General features: G+C 34.0%; 1 protein-coding gene across 6 annotated transcripts in view; it reads right to left on the reverse strand.

Annotated features, from left to right (window-relative positions):
• The window catches only part of LOC145277521 (calcium/calmodulin-dependent protein kinase kinase 1-like), a 659,720-nt gene that overhangs the window by 451,085 nt on the left and 181,255 nt on the right, over nucleotides 1-27,380 (reverse strand). The window lies entirely within an intron of this gene.

A 27,380-nucleotide genomic window follows, 5' to 3' on the forward strand; every position in this document is an offset into this window, starting at 1 on the left:
TGTAAAATTCAGTTGAATAAAACCATGGAAAACGTTCTTTCTGCTAGCGTCTTCATTACATTACACTGGCCTAATGGTTATCGTACTTGACTCACTGTCGTTAGGGTTTTGTCTTTATCTCAGTTTGAACATATCTTTTTTTACTAAAAAGAAGTGAACTGTTTAGAAAATAACATAATACTCGCATGATTATTATAGCATTATATATATTTGAATTTAATTCTTAATACATATTCTTACTGTAAATGAAGTAAGAAATTTGAATAATTATATACCCAGTGATTCTAGATGCCTTTTGTAATGTTTCATTTGTAACAGTGTTTTCATTATATTATATCATACTCTCTGATGATTATCTGATTAAAATAAATGATGAATTTTTGTAAGCGTCTCTTACTGAAAGAATTCTCATGTCAGATAGAATATATAATTAACCAAATAGATTGGAAATTCTTTTTATATAAAGAACAAACTAACAATTTCCTTATTCATTGGCTAGGTAGAATCAAATATTGATATGTCAGATGTAATGCTATAGCAATCTAATTTTGAGTATATGACTGACTCTATTTTATATATTAGATAAATTACTAAAGATTTTCAATTGCTGTTCAATGGCCTGGGAATCAGAAAGAGGCAAACATTTGTTGGCGAACACTGTTACTTGCAAACTGACTACTTAACTATTTCAATAACAACTTCTTCTCTTTCTCCTAACATGTGATCCTACCCTAATAATCAGAGTTTTTTTCTAGGTTTCAGTCCTCTTCACTAAAAACAGATTGGTATTTTGCTGCACCGAGTCTTAGAATATCTATACATACTGACAATATGAAGATGTATTATTGTTATGTGTTTCACGATAAATGTCTGGCCATTTTTATCTTTTAGACAAAGTAGAAAGCACCAATTCTTCTGTTCTTCAATGAAAATTTGTGTGAAAAATTCTTTTGTAATAAACTTTCAATGTGAATAAGATATAACAAAGGTGCCTATGATAGCGACACTATAATCTTTAAGCAGTTAAAGTAGAATTGATGCAAATTACCAACTCTTCTTGCATTCTCACGACTTGTATCATGACTGCCAAAGTTGATGGCAACATTAACAAGTGAAGCATGCATGGTTCCCCGTGAGTGCACAGTGAACGAGGCATAAAAAAATGACTACGTTCAGCATCCCCTCCTTCATTTAGCCCCAAAAGTCTTTAGATGTCGTCAAATCCTGGTGAAAATGAACAAACGGTGCAGTTTTAGGCCTTAACATATGTCAATGTGAGTTCTGCATCATGGGGAAAAAAAAAAAAGAAATGACTAAGTCCATCATTTGCCTCTCCCCCATTTAGCCCCCAAAATCCCCAAGGCCTTAACATATTTAAATTTGAGTTCAGCATCATGCAAAACTGCTAAATAGACATACACAGAAAATTTTGGACGAAAAATGGTAAAACAGTCCCAAAAATGATTGTTTTTATTAGCCTTAAAAGAGCCCCTGGGCACCCCCAAGAGTTATCGCAAAGTATAGACAAACAAAATTATACAGAAATCAGTTAGTTACAACTTTTCAGAAAGTTTTCTAAAAACCCAATGCATCAATTTTTTTAATAAACACAAAAATGTCAATTTTAGCTATTTTAACCCGAAAGGCACCCCTTGAGGGGGGGGGGCAACCGTAGTTTTCCCGGAAAATCCATTCTGTTACATTTTTACTCATATCATGTTCAATGTTTGTGCAAAAATTCCAAAAAATTTTAAGTTGTAGTTATTGAGAAAAGTGCGGGCAGACGAACGGACAAGGGTGAATTTACAGGTCCACCCTCCTTTTGACGATGGAGGGGGGGGGGGCTAAAAACATGTATATAATTCTACTGAATGGTAAGAATCGTATATAAAGTGACATCATCATCATCATGAAAGTATATGTAAGAGTAATGTTCAAATAAACATATTTTTGTTTAGTTTGGTTTATCTATTTAAGGGCATCTCAACACATTTTACTTGGTTGGTTGGTTGTTTTTGTTTTACGGCATATCAACCCTTTTTGGTTTATTTAATGCCGAGTCCAAAGATTTTGAAGGAAATTTTTTTTAATAGAATATATTTGTTGTTTTCACATCGGTTTCTATTTAACCCATAGTTGGGACCCTAACAGGTACTACCACTCCGGGTCAGAGTGGATCTGGGAGCAATGGTAATTAAAGGGTGGCTCCACACTCCCCAAAGCCCACAAGCTGGGGCCTCACCACTGGATATAGTTTAAGGTCATATCCAGGACCCCCATTGAGGGACTTTTACCCTCTGCAGGGGGGCAGTCAGCGTATTCTAATGCCCCACCGACAGGGCCCATTTTACTTGGAGTTACAGAGAACAAAATAGAAGGGTTTTAAAAATGTATGTAACATACATAGCTCAAAACCTCCTTTCTTTCTTTCTCTTTCTCGCATGTTAATTTTTTAACACATCTGTTCTCTCCTTTGCAACTGCACCAAAAAGCAAGAGAAAGAAAGAAATTTAGAAAAACTTCACCACTAACCGATTGTTTTACTTAGTTTCAGTGTTATTTTTCGAACATTTACAAGTAAGAATGAAAGAGAATAATTTTTTCTGACTGTCAATAGTTTACCTCTCCCCCCTCTCTCTCCTTACCTACCTAAAACTAAACGAAAATATCTGTGAGCAAAGTTTAAGGTTGTAGGTAGAAGGAAAACAGTGAGCAGGAAGAGAGTTCCACAACCTTGCAGTTCTTGGAAAGAAGCTAATGGAATAGGAAGCTGCATTATAATGAGGTATTAAAACAGTGAATTGATGGAGACCTATAGACTGACTAGTTAACAGAGCTGGAACAAAGGAAGCAGGGAACGGATCAAACAATTCTAAAGAACACATGCCATAATAGTATTTGTAGAAAAGACTGAGACTAGCAACATCACGTCTAAGAGAGAGAGAGATAGAGAGAGAGAGAGAGAGAGAGAGAGAGAGAGAGAGAGAGAGAGAGAGAGAGAGTTTGCAGTGAAGAAAAAGTGTGGGCCAATTCAATCATAGATACGTTTCTACAATTTATCAAGCACCTTCAAATGGGACTACTAACCCAAATATGACAACAAAAATCCATACATGGTTTGATAGTAGATTTGTAGAGATAGTGAATAGTCTCGGGTGGGAGAAAGTGTTTAGAGCGATAGAGAGAACTGATTTTATGAGAAGCAGAAAAAGCAATGGATCTAATATATGAAGGAAAAAGAGAGCAGGAAGAGAGTTCCGCAAGATTGCAGTTCTTGGAAAGAAGCTACTGGAATATGAAGCTGTATTATAATGAGGTATTAAAACAGTGAATTGATGGAGACGATTAGACCAACGAGTCAATCGAGCTGGAACAAAGGAAGCAGGGAATAATTAGAGCTATGACAACAGCATATTCTTTTAATTGTTTTGACACTCGAGTATATATCCGACACAGTTAATCAACCAAGAACCACATCACTGTATATAAAAGCATATAAGATATCCACGGATACACACTCGAGAGTCAAAACAATGAAAAGAATATGCTGTTGTCCTAGCCCTAGTAGTAAATCAGACAATTCAGAAGAACACATGCCATAATATTATTTATAAAAAAAAAAAGACTGAGACTAGCAACATCACGTCTGAGAGAGTGAGAGTGAGAGAGAGAGAGAGAGGGGGGGCATAGAAGGAAGGGTGAAGCCAATCAAATTACAGATACGTTTCTGCTCTTTTTCAAGAACTCTCAAATAGGACAGAGATTCATCAGCCCAAATATAACAACAGAAATCCATACATGGTTTGATAGTAGATTTGTAGAGTTAAAGAATAGCCTCGGGTGTGAGAAAGTGTTTAGAGCGATAGAGAGAACCGATTTTACAAGAAGCAGAAAAAGCAATGGATCTAATATATGAACCCCAAGAAAGATTTGACGAAAAAGAAAGACCAAAAAGTTAAAAATCTGTTTATCACAAAATTGTGAGGGTTTAGTTTTATTTTGTTTTGCTGTATGGCATATCAATCCTTTTCAGGTTATTTAATGGCAAATCCAGTCATTTTTTTTCGTGTGGGGGGGGGAATGATGCCTCAAGGTTCTTATATATTCAAGTATTTATTCATGATTGGTCTGGCTGCCCTGCTCTTGGACTATTTAATGCCAACTCCAGTGATTTTGGAAATTTCATCTCTTCAAGAATTATCATCAGCAGCAGTCAGCAAAGAATTTAGACAATACGAGACAAAACAAAGATCGATCAAAATAACACACACACTAAAGATTGCGAGAAACAATGAATATTGGATGAAAACTAACATGCTTAGTCATCTGATGAAATAATTAATTGGAATGAAGAATCGCAAGAATCAGGTGTTTTTCCCAAAGTAGAAATTGCTAACAACATTTAAAGAAAGTTATTATGATGGCTAATTCTTAAGGCAATTCAGTGTCAAATTAATTTTTCATTTTAGATAATAATCCATTTTTTTTTAAGATTATGATCACTGGCAATCAAGTATTATTATAATCGAAAGTTTCATTTGATTTGCTCAAAGAAAAGAATGAAGATATGCAAGCTTGCAATTTTTTTGCAACATGTGACAGGAAAATGCAAAAGTGAAGCAAGACTATTTTTATGTCTGTTTTGTCAACTTTCTTATTTTGTCCAAGCTGGGGATGGGGCATCCTACTGGATGCCAGGCATTCACCTGCTATCTCAAATACTCCAACCGAGAGGTCTTTATTTTTCAAGATTCCAACTGTCCTTTCAAATGCAATTGTTTGAATCTCTCTTGCACTTGGTTCACCGGGTTTATTTTCCAGGTATGTATCTTTCTATGAATAGCCACTCAAGAAACTTATTTCTTATTTGAATTGGGGATATTTTAAACTAGTAACTTCAGTCATGCAACTTCCATTTTTATTTCATGATTGTTTTGAAGAATTTTGAGGTCTGACCTTTTGTACTTATTAAAGAGTCCAAGAAAGTCTTAATATTATGAACTCATCTTGGGATAGGTGCTCCAACTAGTGGAATTTAAACATTTATATAATAATAGCATTATGTCACCCTTGAGCAATGTGTACCACCTGTAAGTCTTCATTTGATATTCCGAGGGTGGATGGTGCTATTCAGCTTTGATGAAGGCAATCATTCTAGACCAGGGTTTCCCAATCTTTTTCGACAAATGCTCCCCTAGAACACTCGGATACCTACTACCGCCTCCTCCCTCCATGCATCCTTACATAACAATATGAGTAGTAGTGGTAGTACTAATAATAGATAAATAATTGAATAATCATACAGTTTATTCAACATTACGGGATGTGATTCTTGAATTAATTTTTCCAATTAAAATAAGGGTGATGCAATCAATTCCCACATTAATTGTGAATCCCAAAGAAAATGAGTCGAGAAAACACCTAGTAATGTTACTAGAAGCTCTCAGTCTTTCACCTGGCCTCCCAAAGGATCTCAGGAACCACCTATATGATAACTTGTTCATGGCCCACCTGAAGTCTCATAACGCCCCCCCCCCATCCTGGTGGGCGGTACATACCCCATCGGGAAACCCTTTTCTAGATGAAGAAAACAAAAACGAGAAAGCGTCTGTTAGTCTTGTAAAGCAATTTTCTAGTGATGGTGTCACAAACAAAAACACCCGTTTCCAATTTGACATGAGCCAGCACGGAAGTAGTAAGGTTTACAAAACTGTCATCTACGCAATCTGTGCACAATCTGATCTGGAGAGAGCTTGAATGCGTACTGGACACTATCCTTGTGTGTTTCGATCTCTCTGTACAGGAGTTTGTCAGGACAACATGACATGAGGATACGTTTCCTTACAAGTAAACCCTGACTAAATATTCAGAATCACATATATTAGATGCAAAAAAAAAAAAAAAAAAAAAATCCTCTCTGTAAAACTATGCTACACTGGCTTATTCGAGGATTAGTGCAACTTTTCTTAGTGATGTTGCTTATAGTAACAACACTAAGCTGGACACTCCACCAGACTAGATGAATTCTTGTCATGGAATCCAGTAAAACTAAGAGATCAAATGAAATACATACTATAACCTAGTTAATTGGTAAATAAATGAGAGGAAAATTAGTCTTACTAACTTCTTTAGTAGTGAAACAGATTGCTGAAACAATCTTTCACTTGGTGATACAAGCACCAAAATTGAAATTTGTCAGGTTTGCTTCTGCAGCCATCTTGAAAACTGGCAGCCATCTTGAATTTTCTGATGACTAACGTTCTTTATGTATGTTCTGAACGTCATTTGTGCCAATTTTGGTGCTTGCATCACTAACTGAAAGATTCTTATGGAATATTGAGATGGCCTGCCCCACGATAATAACTCGACGTTTGAGAGATGATAGAGAACTGTAATGGAATTCAAATAGCTATGCACCTCATATAGAGATCAAATGTTAGCCTCAGTTAGGGATGTCCTCGTTTTTGGGAACTTTGACTGAAGTAAAATAAAATAACATAATATATATAGTAAGTTTTGGAAATAAATATATATATATAGCAATTAAGCTACACAGAAAGGCTACAAATAAGATCACTAACCCATACTGGCTTTTATTAGAAACAAGCCTATGTGCCAGGCGTTGCCCGGGTGTTTTCAGGTGTGTGCTGAGTAAAAATTTTTTTTTAAAAAGTGGTAATAGGCAGGCGGGCTCGAACCTGTATCACAAATGAGGGAAAGAATTTGAAAAAAAAAAAAAATAAATAACGTCTTTGCTGTTGCGGGAGTGGCAAAGGTTTAAATTAAGGCTAGTTAATCGAAAAGAGGGGATGACTTTCGAAAATATAGACCCCCTCCTTGTAGAAAAGTGCCCAGTTGAGGGTGAATGAATTAATGTTTTTAACCAATTTTTCAATATATGTCGTCCGAAGAATCAAGCTTCCAAACGATATCGATCTCGTGAAAAACCGTTGCCTCTGTCAAAAGTTTTAGGCAGACACATCTATATACATGCATCCATTCATTTAAACAGATAGGTGATATTTATATTATAGATGGTTAACCCATATATCAGGTAACAGCATGTAGCTGGATACTAAACCAGACTAGATGAATTATTGTCCTGGAATCCATTAAGATCAAGAGACCACAAGAATGATATTCTATAACATATGTGAATGGTCAATTGGGGAGAGTAAAATTATGTTTTCAATTTCTTTACTAACTCATTTACTGCCATCTTATCTTACTGCCACATCTGAGCAAGAGCTGCTCGGCACACTATATCCAACTTTGATAGAGTTCAAAATCAGCTTCAAAACCGAGTAGGTGATGCCCTTTTCTCTTCCCCGCAACCTCTTTCCCACAGAAGAGACATTACGAACCTGTCTATCATTATTTTAATGGCAAGTGCTCCACTGAACCCTAATCTATGGTTCCCCCTTTATAAAACTTTCACAAAAAAACACTCGACTAGCTACAACCACTATATACGATGTCCTCCACTCTCTATCTGTGCCTTAATCTAAATGCAGATTCCATAAACAAAGCTTTTTTCCTATAACTGCCCGCCTGTGGAACACTATTTCAGTGGCGTGCTTCCCGGTTGAATACAACATGGTAGTCTTCAAATCCAATGTAAACAAGTTCTTGTCAAGCCGTCCCCATAAATAATCAAATTCTACTCAATTTACACCATTAACGATTACAACCCTACTATCTTACATTCATTAACCCTTATCCTCGAGTGTCTTTGTGCCTTGTGACTCTGAAGTAAAAAAAAAAAGAAATGAAAGACAAACTTAGTGAGAGGTAAATGGAAACTTTAATAGAATATTTGGATATCTATGTGTTTCATACAAATATCAAGTGTTAACTCCTGGAAATGGGACCCCTTGATTTGTGAGAACTTTGACTGAAGTAAAACGAAACACCCAATCAGATAGGAGATAGTGAAACATATAACTTGTGTTATGAATGAGGCTTCTCACCAAACTGAACGTAGACAGGTTTTCCTCTTGGTGCAAGAAAGTTTTCCTCAAGTACTCAAAATAGAATCTTAGAATTTATAGGAAATTCGAAGAAAGATCCATTCAAATTCTAAATAAAAAGTGTGACCCAAAGGTCAATTCTTCGTTACCAATTCTTTTCCTCACTTGCTTATCTGCCCTTCTCTTCTACCCCACCCCTTTTTACAAATGTATATTCTTTGATTTTAACCACATGATCTCTTTCCAAGGGGTACAATAATTTTGATATGTAGCATCAAAGAGTATGTACGAATTTTTAAACTCCTGGCGAGAAAAATCCAGACTGTCTATGTTTAACAGCAGACGTCTTCTTTTCTTTTTTGTCATTTCAGGTGTTGGGAGCTGTTTATATCCAACCACTCCCTTAGAGAAAAAAAAAAAAAAATGGATACTAAAAACTGATGATCTTTTGTTCTGGTCTGGTTAGCCCCTTTTCATTACTTGTCTTAGTTTATCTTTCCCAAATTTATTTTCCTGATACTATATACAGGGGCATTCCAAAAGTAATGCCTCCTATTTTTATTCCGCCCGAATGGATCAGAGACGTGCAAAGAACTATTTTAGGGCAGGTACTCAAGTGAAAAAATTAAAAAAAAACCGGCAAAAATATAGTAATGAACGTGTCTCGGTAAGGCACAAGCCTATAATACATTACTCTGAAAAAGGCACTTTTAAAGCAGGAGTAAAAGGGGCAGGTGCTTGGGCACCTCTAACAACCTTTCACCACTCTACACGTCTCTGGTCAGAATGTATTACAAATTGCATTGTTATGATGACTAAACATACATACATAACCTGAAAATTTCATCTCTCTGATGCAGATATTAATGATGTGAGATTCTAAGAAAGCAAACCCTGTCATGGATGTGCGTCAAAAAGCAGAGATGCATCACTGGACCAATCAATGCAGAAAAAATTGAACCGATCAACGTTTAATGGGGCCTGTTGAATGTCTACACAGCAGATGCAGTTGATGTCAGAACAGTTAGGAGACGGGTTTGTCGATTTCAGAGTGCCGACTAAGCACACTCCGGACATTTACAACTAGGGCATCAAAAGAGGCTGGCAAAAGTGCATTAAGAATTAAGCAAAAGTGCATTAAGAATGGTGATGACTATGTAGAAAAATAAATTCTGGAGCACAAAAGATCGCTCGTTTTAATGGTATTACTTTCATTTTTGTAATTTTTTAAACGTTTTAGTTTTTCAGTTAAAAAATAGGAGGCCTTACTTTTGAAATAACTTTTATAGTTCTATAGAGACAATATAGTTCTATTTTCCTGGTGCAATATATTTCTATAGAGACGATGGTTATTGGTAGATAGCACCAAAATAAATTCTAATGTCATAACAATAGATTTTAAAACAACACAGCCATCTTGTAAGATGAAGAACAAAATCTAAAGAATTTGCTATGCCAAGAAACACCACACTACAGAGTGGAATGATAAAATTACCACTCTAAAAAAGGTATTATTCCATTTCCGTTAGATGAAAACTGGTCTTCTTTTTGATGCAGACTCTCTACTAGGTTCGCCAGTTGTGTACAAATCCCAAGAGCAATAGGAGCCTTCTATCATGTCTGAAAGTGACATAATGTTCAATGAGCGAGATCGGAGATGCACCACTGTACAACTCATGCTCTCTACCGATTCAAGTTACGACAACAGGACCATTGCCAGCACCCTTGAAATGCAAATCTGGACAGAGCACAAATCAACAAAGTTTCCGACAACGGTTTTTGGTGTGGTTTCTAGTGAGAGCACCATCATTGAAATCGGCTTGAAAGTCAACACCAAAGTGTATCTGGATGTGCTGAAGAGTGACGTGGTGCAATCAGATGGCTGCTGGCAGACCCTGGATGTGGTAACAAGATTCTGTGCCAGCCCACAAGTCCAAAGAGACTCGGGCTTAGCTTCAGAAGGAATGCTACGAATTTGTATCCTTCTCTCACTGGTCCCCCTTCTACCCCGACCTGAACATGTTGGACTACTTCGTTTGGTCATACGTCGAGAACATCACCAACACGACCTTTCACAATACCAAAGCCAACCTGATCGTCGCCATCTGCCGAGTATTGCTGTGTATTCGCCAAACTTCCACTGGCGCTTGTGGAAAAGGCATGCTCTCTGTTCCAGACTCATATCTAGGCAGTGACTGATGCTGAAGGTAACTACATTGAATAGATGTCAGCTCTACTACATAATCAAGTTACCTGAATTGATTTCTTCAATAAAAGTTTTAAAATAAAGCTGTAGTGTTGTTTTCTTTAGGGCGACAATTTTATTATTCCACCCTGTATTGATAATTAACTGCAAGAGCTTAGTGGAATGAATATGCTAGTAACAAAATGCAAGAATCTTGATGGTTGGTTCATAAAAGAATGGAATGTGTAATGAAGATGTCAAAATAAAATAGGCAGAACAAAAAGTCAAATTTGAAATTGCAAAGCGTTTATAAGAAATAATACTCTTTTGCAACATTTTTTCTATTGTCAGTTACGTTAGTTGATTTTTAATAAAAACAATATTAGTTTTGTGAATTGTGGTGAGAAAAAAAAAATCTTGTCAGAAAAGTCACTGACCAGGAAATGTGCAGAAAAAAATCTTCCCAAACTTTCAATCTTTGAATACGCAAGGATATGCTAGGGATTTTAAAGCTAGAAATGACTTCCTGTTTGAAAATTTGAATTCCTTTTAAATTTCTAAGAATCATAAAGTAATGAAAATAGCTGATTTTTTTATGCAAAAAAACAAAAAACAAAAAAAAAAACGCATTTTGATGGATATATTTTCATAATTGAATTACTTTTTTAAATATTTAAAAAATATTAGTTTTGATATTTCAGGATACTATCCCTTTGTCAAAAAGAAAGTCAGAAAGTAATTTTTTCATGTATTAAAAATGAAAATAGCTGATTTTTTATGCAAAAAAAACATGCAAAATGCATTTTGATGGATATACTTTCATAATTAAATTATGTTTTTAAATATTTAAAAAAAAAATTTGTTTTTATATTTCGGGATAACATCCCTTTGTCCAAAAAAATAAGGTGTAAAAAAACGATGAATGTTTCAAAAGAGAAAAAACGCCATGGTAATGAAACAGGAACAAATTTTGTTTCATTTTATACTATTGTATTTTTTTAAAAATTTCAATCAATATTCGATTTAATGATAAATATTTGTGTGATAATCAAAATTACATTTATGCCAGAAATATACACAGACATGGCGTTGCCTCATAATTTTATCAATGGAGATTTTATAGTAAGATTACATTTTGAGTAGAATAAATATTATAGCATATTGCACTTACTTTTGTCCTTTAAAGTTATTTGGTTAGATCTTATGTAATAAAAATTGAAAATGTGCAACATAGGCGATGCATAGTCATCGGCTCAAGAATTATGGTTGTGTATTTACCCTTTTTTGATCTTGTCCTGCAAATTCTTGCTAGTGATTCAACTTTGTAAAAAAAAACAAAAAAAAACAAACTTTGTATAATTGTCCCATGAACCGAAATCATTTCTCTTCCCTCCCTCACACGACGGGATGACATGACACAAGGATCAGAAAGTGGGATTTGAAGAGCCAGCACCATAGAGAAAGAGTACTCTGACCTGCAAAAGAAATGCCTGGGCAGCCCTATCAGCATTCCCCAGTAGGGGACCCTCAGGCGATCACCAATAAACTAACCTATTCTCAAAGGGAGAAGGTAAAGCCTGAAAGGGTGGACCGTCTAGAACTGCACAGGACCAGAGACCTGCCGCAATCAACAGGAGACAAGCCATTCCAACAATGGCTTATACTCTATTGGTGTCTAGAAAAAACAAAAACATCTTATATTCTCTCATCAACTGAAGGGCATGAAATCTTTTTTTTTTCCAAATAGTTTTATTTTGAATATATTTTATTTTGAATATATTCAATGAATTGAACAGAGCAAAATACTGAGTTTCTAGGTCACTGCTGTAATCATATTCTGGATTGTAAGCAAAAGCATAACAAAATTTAGCAATTTTTTTTAAAGAAAGAATATTGAATTTATTATTGATTAAATGACACACAAGTTTAAAGAAAATCCCAAACATGATTTCATGATTTCTAGCCTGTGGTGATGCCTTGGGCAAATTACCCAAGTTGCCTATGGGTTGTTTCTGTTTTTACTAAGAAGAAAACGGAGAGGGGGGATCTTTTATTGGGTAAAGTACAATTTCTGAATAATAATAAAAAAAAATAAACTAGCATTCCTGGACTTGGAGAGGTTTCACCTAATTACACTAAATAAATTCATAGGAATAAAAATGAGAATTTTTTTTTTTCTCAAAAAATTCAGCCCCCACCTCGAAAATACAAAAAAAAAATTTTTTAAATAAAAAAAAATTGACTATTATATAGAAACGTGTTAAATTTTTAGATAATGCCTATAAGTATAGACATCATTTTAATACTGGTTCTGTTCAAACCAGTTTTAAACAAGTGAAGCATGTATGGTCCTCTGTGAGTGAACAGTGAGCGAGGCATAAAAAAAAATGACTGTGTTCACCCCCCCCCATTTAGTCTCCCAAATCCCCAGGGGACGTCAAATCCTGATAAAAATGAACAAACCGTGTAGTTTTAGGCCTTGACATATGTAAACTTGATTTCTGCACCATGCAAAAAAAGAAATGACAAAATCCATCATTTGCCGCCCCCCGATTTAGCCTCAAAAGTCTCCAAGGCCTTAACATATTTAAATTTGAGTTCAGCACCATGCAAAACTGCTAAAACCGAACATTTTGGACAAATATGGTAAAATAGTCCCAAAAATGTTTTTCTTAGCCCTAAAAGAGTCCCTGGGGCACACTCAAGAATTATTGCAAAGTACAGACAAACAAAATTATATAAAAATCAGTTAGTTACAACTTTTCAGAAAGTTTTATAAAAATCCAAGGTATCAATTTTTTTAAATAAGCACAAAAGTGTCAATTTTGCACATTTTAACCCAAAAAGCACCCTTGGGGGGGGGGCAACCGGAGTTTTCCCGGAAAATCCGTTCTATTACTTTTTTACTCATATCATGTTTAATGTTTGTGCAAAATTTCAAAAAATTCCAAGGTGTAGTTATTAAGTGCGGACAGACAAACGGACGAATGGACGAACAGACAAGGGTGAATTTACACGTCCACCCTCCTTTTGTTGGGGGGACCAAAAATTGTTTTCTTAAATAATATAAATTTTAATGTTACAAAAAAGAAAAAAAAAACTGATTCAGATTGTTAACAAGTCAAAAATGTTTGTTTGATTTTTTTTGTTTGTTTAAATTAAAATAAATACTGTAACAAATGCATTCATCGAAAAATTTAAAATGAACAATTACTTTTATAAACGGTGCAATATTCTCAACATCCGGTAACCCTATGATCTTTTTTCATATATTTTTTTCACATTTTTTTTTTTAATAATCATAATCTTTGTTTAATTCATACAAATACTCCATCAGTAATGGGAAGTGAAAATCAAAGTTAAATACCATCAAGTCCATAAATCAAAGAAAAAAAAAACGTTTAAACAGCTCATACTTAAGAAGAAGAAAACAACATTATTGTCAATAAATAATCCTGTTAACTAGCAAGTGTTATTTATGTGCTTCTATAAAAAAAAAATCGATACTGAAGAAAGCTTCCTACAGAATAAGGAGAAATCAAAGATGCACAATGCCTTCTTCTCATTGCTTGGATATTAATTCAGGCAGTAAATAGAATCAAAGTCTTTCCTTGAAATAAAGTGATTCTTATTTTGTTCTCTTTTCCAAAGATAATCTTTTCGAATTTTTATTTAGCTAAAATTAATTCCGATAAGAGGAGATTAAAAAGATGCAATATTCAGAAACACAGACATGACGGCTCAGTGGTTAGCGCTCCGCATTTTTGTAACAGAGTACAGCTGCACACATTGTAACAGCAGCAGCAGCAGCAGCAGCAGCTAATGGATGCAGATGACCGAGCCATGTGCAAGGTGACGTTACAGCGAGGAAGAAGGTAAGAACAAGGATAGAGATAAGTGTGTTATACATGTGACCCGAGAGAGACATGAAAAGACGTATCCTAAACATGGTCGGACAAAGACAGAGTACCACATGTTTGACACGGGAAAGTCTTGTTAAGCACATTAGGTGTACGAGAAGATTTTTGAACAAGAAACAAGGCGTTATTGTGGAAGTACTTGTAAATAAATGTCTGTTTTTTCCACTGAGAAAAAAAAGTGAGTCGAATTCTTTCTTTGTCGTTGTTTCTTTGCGACTGTCTGCATACAACGTGTTGGTCCCAAGTGCTGACATGTAATGACTATGTTACATTTTTTACATGGAGTTAAAAAAAAAATGCATGATGAAAGAATTGCAAAATTCAAAGAAAAAAATATTCATTGTAAAGGTTAATAAATTCTGTAAATATATAAAAACTAGACTCCTTAGCCAGTTAAAAAACGGGAAAAAGTTATAGCCTGTTGACTTAGAGTGAGTGTTTTATGCCAAATTGATGATTGAATATAATTAAATTTGTGTTCATTTTTTTGCATTAAATACTAATCCATAACTGTGCAGTCAATAGATACAAAAATACTTAGTTTACCACACTTTATCATAACGAATATCTATACAAGATTTCAATTCGGTTCAGTACTTTCTGAGAAAAAGTGGAATGGATAGACAGATTAAGAAAAATATAATGCAGATTCTTTTTTTTTTTTTTTTTTTCTGTTGTTGAAATTTCATCCAGTAAGCCTACTTTGGTGGAACCTTTTTTCTTGATGGATGCGTAGTATGATATTTAAAAATAAACTTAGATCTAATGACCCTAGAGAAAAAGTGAATTCAGACAATGCAGAGATATATGTGCAGAACAGGACACTTCGATAGTATGGCCACATTGAAATAACAGATGATAGCACTTGTTAGTAGATGTAGAACAATAGGGGCAGTAGGGGCAGTTTACAAGGTGCACATGACAGGAAGTGGTAAGGATGGATTTGAGAGAAAGAGGGATAAATAAAGACCTGACCAGAGATAGGTTAGTTTGGAAGTCAATTTATAAAAGCTGCTCAACAAACACCAGCATGTAAAATGGACGTTAATCCAAATTTGATGATGATTTCTCTGGTAGTCTTTATTTATTTTTTTTTATTTTTTTAAAAAGAAATCTCTCTACACAAGGCATCAAACAAATGGATGTAAAAAGCTGATAAAAATTGGCTTTAATCTTGAAAAAGACTAAGGCTATAGGTAGGAGGAAAACAGTCAGCAGGAAGAGAGTTCCACAAGATGCAGTTCTTGGAAAGAAGTTATTGATATAGGAAGATGTGTTACAATTAGGTATCAAAACGGTGAATTGATGAAGACCAATAGACTAACGAGCTGCAACAAAGGAAGCGGGTAATAAATCAGACAATTCTAAAGAACACATGTCATAATAGCATTTATAGAAACACGTTTGATGCAGAAAAGAAGAAAGGGTACGTTGATGTTGGAAGATTAATTATTCCCTTAAATCAAGATGACTACAAAAAGGAAGCATGTGAAAAAAAAAAAAAGATTAAACCAAGATAAATAACTCTTGTAACAGGAAGGCAACTTTAACCACTTGAATAAATCAAGAGATTTTTTTTTTTACCTGAATTCAAATTCAAAGAAACATTTGTCATGCATTATGTATACTTTATCATAATGAAACAAAAAGGAGTTCCAAAAATAAAGATTTTAGGTACTGAGTGTTATGTACTCCTTCCTCAAAACCCACTTCTATGACAGCAACAATAACCAAGAGCAGGTCACGCCAAACATACTTTCCTTTATCTATAAACAAGGAGCGATAATGCAACTGTCTTAACTCAGAGATTAACGACAACAAACAGGAGATCACTCCAAGCATACTATCCCCTTTCTATAGACAATGAAAGAGAACTCAATTGCTTTAACTCAGAAATTAACAGTGGGGTTCAGATAGGGAAACTTAAATCCCTTGAAGCAAGGTTGGATCTTTTTAAAAATTTTACTCTTCCATGGGCCCTGTCGGTGGGGCATTAGAATACACCGACTTCCCCCCTGCAGAGGGTGAAAGTCCCTCAATGGGGGTCCTGGATATGACCATAAACTATATCCAGTGGTGAGGCCCCAGCTTGCGGGCTTTGGGGAGTGTGGAGCCACCCTTTAATTACCATTGCTCCCAAGTCCACTCTGACCCGGAGTGGTAGTACCTGTTAGAGTTCCAACTATGGGTTAAATAGAAACCGACTTGAAAACAACAAATATATTCTATTAAAAATTTTTTCTTTAAAATCTTTGGATTCGGCATTAAATAACTCGAAAAGGGTTGATATACCGTAAAACAAAAACAACTAACCAACTCTTCCATGCTCTGATTTTGACGTTTGATATTGTCTGTGGAATTTTTCTCATGAACGATCTTGTATTTTTATTATTGCTATGGTAATTTACTCTCTCAGCTATAAATAGCAGCAAGTACTGCTATTAGGGGAAGTCAATTTCAACAGACAATCCTCCTGGCAGTTGGACTGAATAGTCTCACTGGACACTCCTTTATTTGCATGTTTTTTTTTTTTTTGTTTTTTTTTTTTACAAAGGAATCATCACTTATCAAGGCCCAGAGACCACTCAAGGATAAGGGTTAAAGAGTGTACAGTAGTCAAAGGGACAATATCATAGTAATCGTTAGAAATGTAAAATTGGTAAATTGGATTACTTAAGTGGAACGTCTCATCAAGAACTTGTTTACATTGGACTTGAAGACGGCCATATTGTAGTCAGCTAGAAAGTAGGTAAATGGAAGAGAGTTTTGTACTACTGTTCTTTGTTAATATATTTGTTTACTCAATTCCACCGATGTGGGGTTTTTTTGGCCTCTAACAAAGCCACCACAGTAGCTGCATGTAAGTGGAAGCCCCTTTTCAGTCTCGAAAGACAATGGATATTCTCTGTAAGGGTAGCTGCGCTTGTAGTTATGAGGCAAGGGTTGTGCAATCTTCAACCAGACGTCTCTTGAATCGGCACTGCTTGAATCCAATGGCAAGAAGAGGTCCAGGACAACTAGAAACAATGCCGAGATAAGCAGAGAGCACAAAGAGGATGTGAAATTCCAAAATGGTCACTCATTTTAGTACTGACTAGGCTTAACGTTGCTTAACCTCAGTGATCTAACAGGAACCTTTGTGTCAGCATGATTATGCCATAAGCCACAACAATTATTTGTTAAAAACATAACGTTACACAAATTTTTTCCCCATATCCACAAATCTATGTGTTACTATACTGAATATATATATTTTAACTAATCTATGTGACTGGTTCTTTTTGTCTTCTCCACATATGGACTGAATTACCTTCTCAGATTTCATTTTGAATTATGTTTAACGAGAAATTAACATTAACTTGACATGTTAACTTGTCAAGATATATTGCAAATTAAAATATGCACTTGGATCCAGAATTCTCTTCAAAGAATTATCAAAATTCCAAGTAATGCAAGCATATCTCTTATCTAGAATTCAATTATGGCGATATCATAAATTGTTTGAACAAAGTAACATTAAAAATAAAGTTCAAAATAGATATAAATTGTTGCATTCAATTCATACGAATATCACCATTTAAAAACATATGATTAACAGAAGATCATTTCAAAGTTTTACTCAAATCTATATAAATAAAGTATGTGTGTGTGTGTCTATGTGAAAATATTTAACTGATAAACTCTAAAACTACTAGTCACATAACACTGAAATTAACAGGAAATACTAATTATACACCAAGGATGGTTTATACCGAATACCAAATAAAATCTTTGTTTGGATGGATAAATAACGCGTACAGAAATATGTCAGCTTGTTGAAATGCAAAATGTTCATTTCAACTTGGCGGCATAGTTCTATTACTTTTTGGCATGTGCAAATTGATTCATTGATTGAAGTGGTTTAATTTTAAATCTTTCTTATCCATCTGTCTATAGCTTAAACGGTAAGGAACGTGGCTGGAGCACTAAATATTTTGGTTTCCATTCTAGCTGATGGTACCCAAGTCATTTTTTTTTTTTTAGCTTTTGAAATCACTACTATATATTAGGTACAATATAATATTCAAGAGAGAATTGGCTCTGTAATAATAAATATAAAATATGCATAAATTAAACTATATTTTACAACTGGGCAGTGGTGGGCGCCCCCCCCCCCTCCTCTGCTAATCGTAAATACAAAATTTAATAAAACACCTCATTTCTTCTGTTTGTATCAGGACAATAAAATTCATGGTCATCTCACTAAACGAATTAAGATAGAATTAAGTTAAGCAATATGGTTTATTTTCATAAATAAAAGATTCAATGACAATTTTAATATATACAAACATTGATGGCTACATATGTGCATACATGTTTCTGTAATCACCTGTTACTGGGGAGATTACGTCTTTGGGCCAAGAATCACCCTTCAAAAAAAAAAAAAAAAAAATATATATATATATATATATATATATATATATATATATATATATATATATATATATATATATATATAAAGCTCAACGTTTGTGTGTGTGTGTCTGTCTGCCGGTGCATGAATAGGCTCCTATATGGTTTGCTATTATAATAAACTGATCACATTACAATGATAGAAGAGGTATCAAGGATCTGAAACAGGTATGATAAAATCACTCCCCATAAGCCAGGGCGAAGCCCCAAGGGGAAAAAACCCTATTCATGCTCACACTGTTTCACAAAGAGCTACCAAATTTGGCAGGATGGGGGAGGTTTTTAACACCCCTACCAACCGATGTGGGGCCTCAGAGGAATCACTTATAACTGGAAACCCTGTGCATGCTCACACCTTTTGATTTACATTCATAACCCACTATGGGGTAGGAGGAGGGTTTGATGGGTTACACCACTCAACCTCACCAATGTGATGGGTGGGGGCAGACGTGTCACTTATAAATGGGAACCCTATGCACGCTCCCACCTTTTGATCTAGGGTTACCAAATTTGCCATGATAATCCCACCATGGGAAAGGGTTATGTCGCTCACTCACACGAATGGAGGTGGGACCCCATGGAGGTCACTTATAATGGGGGACTCTAATTAGTGCTCATACGTTTGTGTCAATAAAGATTCTCACTACTGCCCCCTCATATTCGTTTGAGGACGTTGTTTTGGTTTTCATAATCCAAAAGTTTTAAGCTATCTCTTTACACCCACACCCTCTTTTTTATAACCTTTTATACTTTCATAAATCAGAGTCCATTTTTTTTAAGGTTCTTTTTGAATCCAATCAACGACGAGTACTTCTGCCAGTATATACCTATATATATCTATAAAAGTAAGAAGTGTGTATGTGCGTGAGGACACTTCTCAACCTATATACTCAACAAATTTTTTTATCTTCAGACTTGAAATTTGGTAAAAAGGGTATTCAGACATATGGAAAAACTTTAATCCGTTTTCATCCGGAAAAATGGGTTGCAAAGGGATCAAAATTGAAAAATTAGTACGTGGAGGTCATTAGATGTATGCATAAATAGTTCACATGACAGGTTCCTTATGTTAAGAATAACTAGGTTTGAAAACACTTTTTAAAGATCGTGTCATGCTGGCCTAATGGTTATTGTGCTTGACTCGCTGTCTTTAGGTTTTGGTTTCGATCTCATCTTGAATATATTTTTTTACTTACAAAAAGTAAACTGTTTAGAAAAAACGTAATACTCGCATGCACATGTCTTAATTTCTTTCCGTTTTTTTACTTCCTTTTTCGAAGGAATTTAAAGTTACGTTTAATACCGAGCAAGACCGAGTACATCTTCTAGTGTATATATATATCATTTTTGACGTCATTCTCACGTTGCCTATGCACAGTTCAAACATTTCAAAATATAACCGCTAGATACAACGCGCGGCTCCTTACAAACAGACTTCTTGCTCAAACTTTACAACATGGCAAGGAAGAAGAAAAGGAAAAAAAGAAAAAAAAAACAACATACTGAAGATGGAGTATACCTCTGAAATATATTTGTGATAAATTTTAAACAAGTAAAATATTTGTTTATTTTCCTAATATTACGTTGTGATTTGGCTTTCAAGCGCACTTGATACGTATTTTATTTTATTCAAATTAAAACCACGTTTCTATATGAACTCTCATTCTTGACATTATATATATATATATATATATATATATATATATATATATATATATATATATAGAGAGAGAGAGAGAGAGAGAGAGAGAGAGAGATCCACATACAGTACTGTTTCGCTGTTTCACAGGCAACTACCTCAAGCCAGGATCAAAACTCGACGCCCGTACAACAGTCAAGGCTTTGAACGATTATGCCAATCAGCAGCTGCTGTGCGGGCAGTGAATTAACGATGGTTTTACGTCGTCCGAATACCTAAGCTCGATTTATTTACACAAAGAGCATCGCTTTATACGCCAATTGTATATCGTGTATCACTTCCCAATATGGTCAACTCAAGATGAGGAAAATTATATATATATATATTAATTTATTTGATTTATGCACCTTTCGTATTTATTATTATAGAGCCAATTCTCTAGTAATCATTATATTGTACTCAATATATAAATAGTAATGCCCCCCCCCAGCGTAGTCCAGTTGTGAAATACGCTTAAATATGATATTTGAATTTATGCAGCATTTGTATTTATTATTATAAAGCCAATACTCTATTGCTTATTATACTGTAACCAACAATACATGATCCTGCTTGCCAGTTCCTCACAGCCAAGTGGCAGTACATCTTATTTGGAGTGAAAAGGAGTAAAAAAAAAATAAAATCTTAACATAACTTTTTCAAAATATTTGTCAGTACACGTGATGTATTCAGCCAATCACAGCTTAGTTACTTCCCAACAACAGCAACTAATAGACAACTGCTGTTTTCTGTATTTTTGTGATAATCAATTATGTTTTATCTGACTACTGATTTCATTGGTTTTGTTATTAGCGCCACGTGATCACTACTCAGAGACAGGAGACATCAATGGTAGAGGAGAAAATTGAAAGCAGCTGCATGCATTAGTCTTGTACAATGAATGCATGTCAATTCCGTCTAAAGTTCCTCGGCTTCGTTAGAGAATAGAGCTACAAAAAAGTAAGAAATGCGAGGTTATATAAACTTCTCTGCCATCAAAGGTTAATCTGTTAAAAATACTTCGGCTTCTTTTCGCCACTGATTGATTGTTTACCAAATATAAAATCATTGCTTTAAAAATTTGACCTGCAGTAATTCAACAAAAATACAACAAAGAATTAGCTAGATTTAAAAAAAAAAAAAATACATTCCCCCCCCTCCAAAATAAAGCGTCCATTAACTCTAGAAATAAGAGTCTTGAGTTGTACATCATTTTACATTTAGAAGAGAAAAGAAATGTTGTTTCAAACAAAATGGCAGTATTAATCTAGAGAAGTTGTGAATTGTAAAAGTTTGCGGATTAAGAGCAGATTTTTTCCCCGTGTGAAGACGAAAAGTTAGGTGCAAGAATTTTAAGAGATTCAGTATATTTTTATGGAATGATCCTGGTTTCTGATTGGTTTGTAGCAGAGTGTGGTTCCATCTGATTGGTCAGTTCTTATCATCCCTGTTTATAAATATAACTTTCCAATTTTTTGGAACCATACCTTCATAGCAATACCAAAAGTATTGCTATAGAAAGAGCACATGAAACAAACCCCTTAGATAGTTGTTATGATGATGGGTGCTTAGTGTAATATATATATATATATATATATATATATATATATATATATATATATATAATGCTCCGCATCTTGAATTGAGCATATTGAAAAGTGATACACGGATTACCATTAGCGTATAAAGTGATGCTCTTTGTGTAAACAAATCGAGCTTAGGTATTTTGGACGATGTCAAAACATCGTTAATTCACGACTCTCACAGCAGCCGCCGATTAGCGCAAGTTTAGGAGCCTTGACTGTCGGGTTTCAATCCTGGTTTGAGGTAGTTGCCTGTCTATCTGCACTGATGAGCTGTGAAATAGTGAAACAGTACTGTATGTGGATGACTATATATATATATATATATATATATATATATATATATATATATATATATATATATATCTTCGTAACTAAGAAGGAACGGTAGAGTGTGTCAGTTACATGAACCATATAAGTCGTCCAAAATGTTGTTTTTATAAGTTTTATTAAGTAAACATCTGAAGAGTATGTGACTAAATATGCAACAATAACATAATTTTGCAGACTTGTTATTCACAATATGAAACAATATTGTAATGGATACCTTTTCAAAAGTAATAAATAACCAACTGAGAAAACTTGATATTTGTAACTTGGAAAATTATTATACTATACTATATATGCTCTGGAGACCAATAAAGACATTCATTGAGCTTGGATTTTTTTTTAAATTTACAAAAGTTATAAAAAAAGATCCTTTTCATTATAAAAAACTTTATTTATGAGAATGATTTTTTACGATTGGTATATACAAATCAAGTAAATGACCCATATCGAAGTGGTGATTGAGACTGAAGGCGACTACATTGAATAGATGTCAGCTCTACTACATAATCAAGTTACCTGAATTGATTTTTTCAATAAAAGTTTTAAAATAAAGCTGTAGTGTCGTTTTCTTTGGGGCGACAACTTTATCGTTCCACCCTGTAGAGTGGGCCATCACTTGTGCATACAAATTTAATATCATCAACTTCTGGGCCTGATAGCACTTTGAAGGAGCTGAAATCTATTCTTTAAATCTTGCTCATTATTGGTAAATTGTTAAAGATCAATTTTGTGTGTATGTTTGAGGAGGATAGAAGGGTAAGGATAATTGATTCAAAAAAAAATTCTTGCTTGGAAGAATGGGTTTTTTATTTTTCATAAGTTCAAATCTAAATAAATAGGCGTACGTAAGAAAATTTTAAAAATACTGTGTTATATGTCCTTAAAAATGGTATCTTGTTTTTAATGGGTAATTATTATAACCTGGTGGCCTAGAAAATTGTGATTATTTTATGTTAATATGTATAAACCAAAGTACATCTCCTGCCCTGAGAAAAGAGGAAATATCTAGTGTTGCCGGAGATGCAGCAATGTAATTGTTGTGGTTGCAAGGTTGAACAATAATTAGTAAGGAAATGCAATGAAGACGCAAACAACAAGATAACGCAATAATAAGTGTATTAAAGAAAAGGTATATTTACAATATGTACAAATGACGGTGTCGAGTCAGAGAGTCTTGGTGGGAGGACATGTACACTCTTCGGCGTCACTTCCGGTGGCATTTGAGTAAGACACACCAAGGCCAACCTAGGCTTGCCATTTATAGGGTTATGTTATTCGCATATGCAAATAAGTGGTTGCCACCACAACAGTAATTTAGTTGTGTAATTTTTGTTTGATTATAAGCATGCAGAAAAAGAAACATTTTATTCAAAATATTCATCCTATAAAAATATGTTATTCCCCTTGGCATTTTTTTAAAATTTTAATGATCAGTAATTATTTCTTACTATTATTAGACTAGCAGGAGGTGCCCAGATTTGCCCAATCGTAAAATATGCTTAAATATGGTATTTTAATTTACCAAGATTTCGTATATATTATTATAGAGTCGTGATTTAAAAAAATAATGAAAAAATGTATTTGGGTGGCATCAGTTAGAATCGAAACCGAAAACAAAAACTGTAGCATTCAAAGCTGGTGACGTTACCACTGTACCAACATGACACGCATATGAACTGATTAAAAATAAACTAAGATGAATGTACAAAATGTATAATGATTTTTTTAAAATTTTGACGGCCTTTCTGACCCCCTAAAAACTATTTTCACCGGGTAAAGACCCATCATGGTCCATAAAAAATTCCATCATTTGAGGCCCCTAGTGTCGCTCTGTGACTTTTAGTTTCGGAAGAGATAGAGTTTGAAAATGTATGAAACGAGCAGATAAGCAGACATAACGAGTTTTATAAATTAGATAATAATACTAATACTAGTACTACTAATACTAAAACTAATAATATTTTTCTCTGACATTTGCTGCATATTGATTCTTCTAAAACACACGTGGTGCTAAATTTATGTATGTGTCATCCAAAATACTGAAATTTTATTTTGGTATTATGTTGTTGATCATTCTTATGAAATGTTTGACTGCACTATTTAAGACGTATCCAAATTCTACTTTTAGATTTTGTTATCAACTCAATTAAATTAACCCATTGACCTATAGTCATTATTACTTCTTTTTAATGCGCATGTTGTTCAGCTTCTTTTTTTAATGCAGTTTGCAAATGTACTAAGACTTGGCAAGATGGATGTTTGACCAGTTTTTAATGTTCCTATTTACAATGCCTCCCCACGGGACAGAGTTAGACACCAGGGTCGTTTTTTAACGGGGAGAAAAGGAACAAAAATAAAAATTGGCTCAGTCGTGAAGGATTTCTCCTTCACTGACAGAACAAGAAACTGAAGTGTAGCATCTGAAGAACAGATACTACAATTTAATCACTCTGAAAGTTTACAACTAAAACAGAAATAAACAAAATTAGGCACAAGGCCACTCAAAAACTGGGGAGGAAGGGTCTGGTCATACTTTTAACTGTACTTAATAAAAATTGTCTCAGTCGTGAAGGATTTCTTCTCCACTGACAGAGAACAAGAAATTGAAGTGTAGCATCTGAAGAACAGATACTACACTTTGCTCTTGACCCGAAGGCCAAGCAGGAAGTTTTTAATGTTTGTCAGTCTTGATATGATAAAGGTTACAAAATCCAATCATTTGAGGTCCTTAGCCATTTGTGACTTTTAGTTTCAGAGGAGATAGAGTTTGAAAATATGGAGACAGACAGTAGACAGACAGACATAGTGAGTTTTATGAATTAGATTTTCTGCACTGGATTAAGTAGTCAACTAAATTGTACTGAAGTATGTTATAATAACACTGTAAACATGCTATAGCAATGTAAATATGCTGACGAGAAACACATTTTTGTCTGTCAACTAAAATTCTATTTGGATTTGACTTTTAACATCTGACTGACATTTTTTTTTAAAGATATAAATTATCTTTATTGTTAAGTCTATGTATTTTACAGTATATTGCATATTTTGAACATGGTCTTCAACAAAGTTTTATTATATGTAAAATCTATTATTTATACTGCATGCAGTAGCTGTGTGACACAATTATTAATCTATTATATAAGGCGCAAATGCCTGTTTGTATGCCCTACTAAAACTCGAAAAATACACAAAATACACCCACAAAGTTGTTTTTTTTTTTAATCAGGTAATCTATAATTGGTAATGTATTGGTAATGTATAATATCTTAAGTTAAAAACAAAAGATTCGTTATTTGGGCTTAAATGACCATTTAAATCATTTAATATTATCAAGATGTACATGTATCTTTTAATGTAATTATGTAAAGGGAAGTAACTCTTTTTTTTTCAGAGTGGTTTCCCTTACACCTACACTAGTTATGTGTATGTCAAGAGAGAGAAATAGGCCGTGAGAAGAAGAAAGAGGATGTGGAGAAAGGGAAACAGGGAGGGGGGTAAAAGAAAAGGATAGAAGCTAGGATAGAATTTATGTTACATTTGTGCCTGGGCAATGACAGTTATCCCTGCTATTATGCAATCAGGGGGGTTCAACTTATGTAACTCTGGTATAGGCCATTACTTATAAGCATTACTTAAAAATCACTAGATTTTTTTCCAATCCTTTTACAGTAATATTGTAGATATTTTAGTTCATATTATCCGGTGTTGATATCTTTATGCATTTTTTACCAAATTCTTTCATCTTCTGTATTATGTAAAGATACTGTTACCAACTGAAAGGTGTGGGGGCAGGCGAATGCTCCTATTGACTCCAAACATATGTATTCCATCTAAGAGTATTGAATATACAAGAATTGCATTACCAGTTATGGAAAGCTGTCAGGGACTGTACTCGATTTTCAAATTTCTGTATCGGCAAAATAGGAGAAATCAATTATATCAAAATTTTATCTTGGAGAAGACGAAATGAGATCAGAAAAAGCAAAACGTGTTGAAGAAATAAAGAAAAACAAGAAGACTTTAAAGAAATGGAAAAAGAACCGCATGATAAAAAAAAAACATGAAAAGAGGGATATGGAATGAGAAAAAATGTCATTGAGGCACCAGGAAAGAAACAGACTATCCGATAAAGAAAGACAGAGAAAAATGGGAGACATGATGAAAACCGATCTAATATATTTGTATTTTTATTTTTCAGAATCCTTTGGGATGAAGTTTCATAATTTGTGTATTCATTCTTTTACGGACTGTTATCTTCATCTTTATAGTTGTTGTTGTTGTTTCACCACGTTTCGGCTAACTCATCCTTTGGCCTTCTTCAGGTGATTATGACCAGATAGGAATGCTGAGTCTTGTAACTGTATCCCCAGAAATTACTGCCTTCCGTAGTTGCTGTTGTCTCACTATGTTTTGGCCAACTAATCCTCTGGCCTGCTCACCTGGAACTATAGAGACTCAACGTCTCTATCTACTACATCACATGCCCTACAGTTACTTACATTAAGAAGGCCAGAGGATGAGGTAGCCGAAGCATAGTGAAAGCAAAAACTATGAATATGAGGACAACAGTTAGCAAAAGAATGAATGCACAAATCAAAAGGTGATGAAGAAAAAAAGAGAAGAAAAAAACAAAAAAAAAACAAAGCAAGAAGACTTTAAAGAAATGGAAGAAGAACCGTATGGTAAAAAAAAAAAAAAACATGAAAAGATATGGAATGAGAAAAAAAATGTCATTGAGACACCAGGAAAGAAACAAACTATCCGATAAAGAAAGACAAAGAAAAATGGAAGAAATGATGAAAAGCGATGTAATATATTAAACAAAGGGAGGTAATATATGTAATATATTAAACAAAGGGAGGTAATAAAATTGATAGAATATTAAAAATTAAATTGATAGAGCATTAAAATAAATTAAAATTGATAGAGCATTAAAATAAATTAAAATTGATAGAGCATTAAAATAAATTAAAATTGATAGAGCATTAAAAAATAAAGTTGATAGAATATTAAAAAATAAAATTAATAGAATATTAGAATAAATTAAAATTGATAGAGCATTAAAAGAAATTAAAATTGATAGAGCATTAAAATAAATTAAAATTGATAGAGCATTAAAAAAATAAAATTAATAGAATATTAAAAAATAAAATTGATAGAATATTAAAAAATAAAATTAATAGAACATTAAAAAAATAAAATTGATAGAGCATTAAAAGAAATTAAAATTGATAGAACACTAAAAAAAAAGAACCTCTT

Source organism: Euprymna scolopes, chromosome 1 (assembly GCF_053919585.1).
Source record: "Euprymna scolopes isolate OS-2025 chromosome 1, ASM5391958v1, whole genome shotgun sequence".
In the NCBI taxonomy this organism is placed as follows: Eukaryota; Metazoa; Mollusca; class Cephalopoda; order Sepiida; family Sepiolidae; genus Euprymna; species Euprymna scolopes.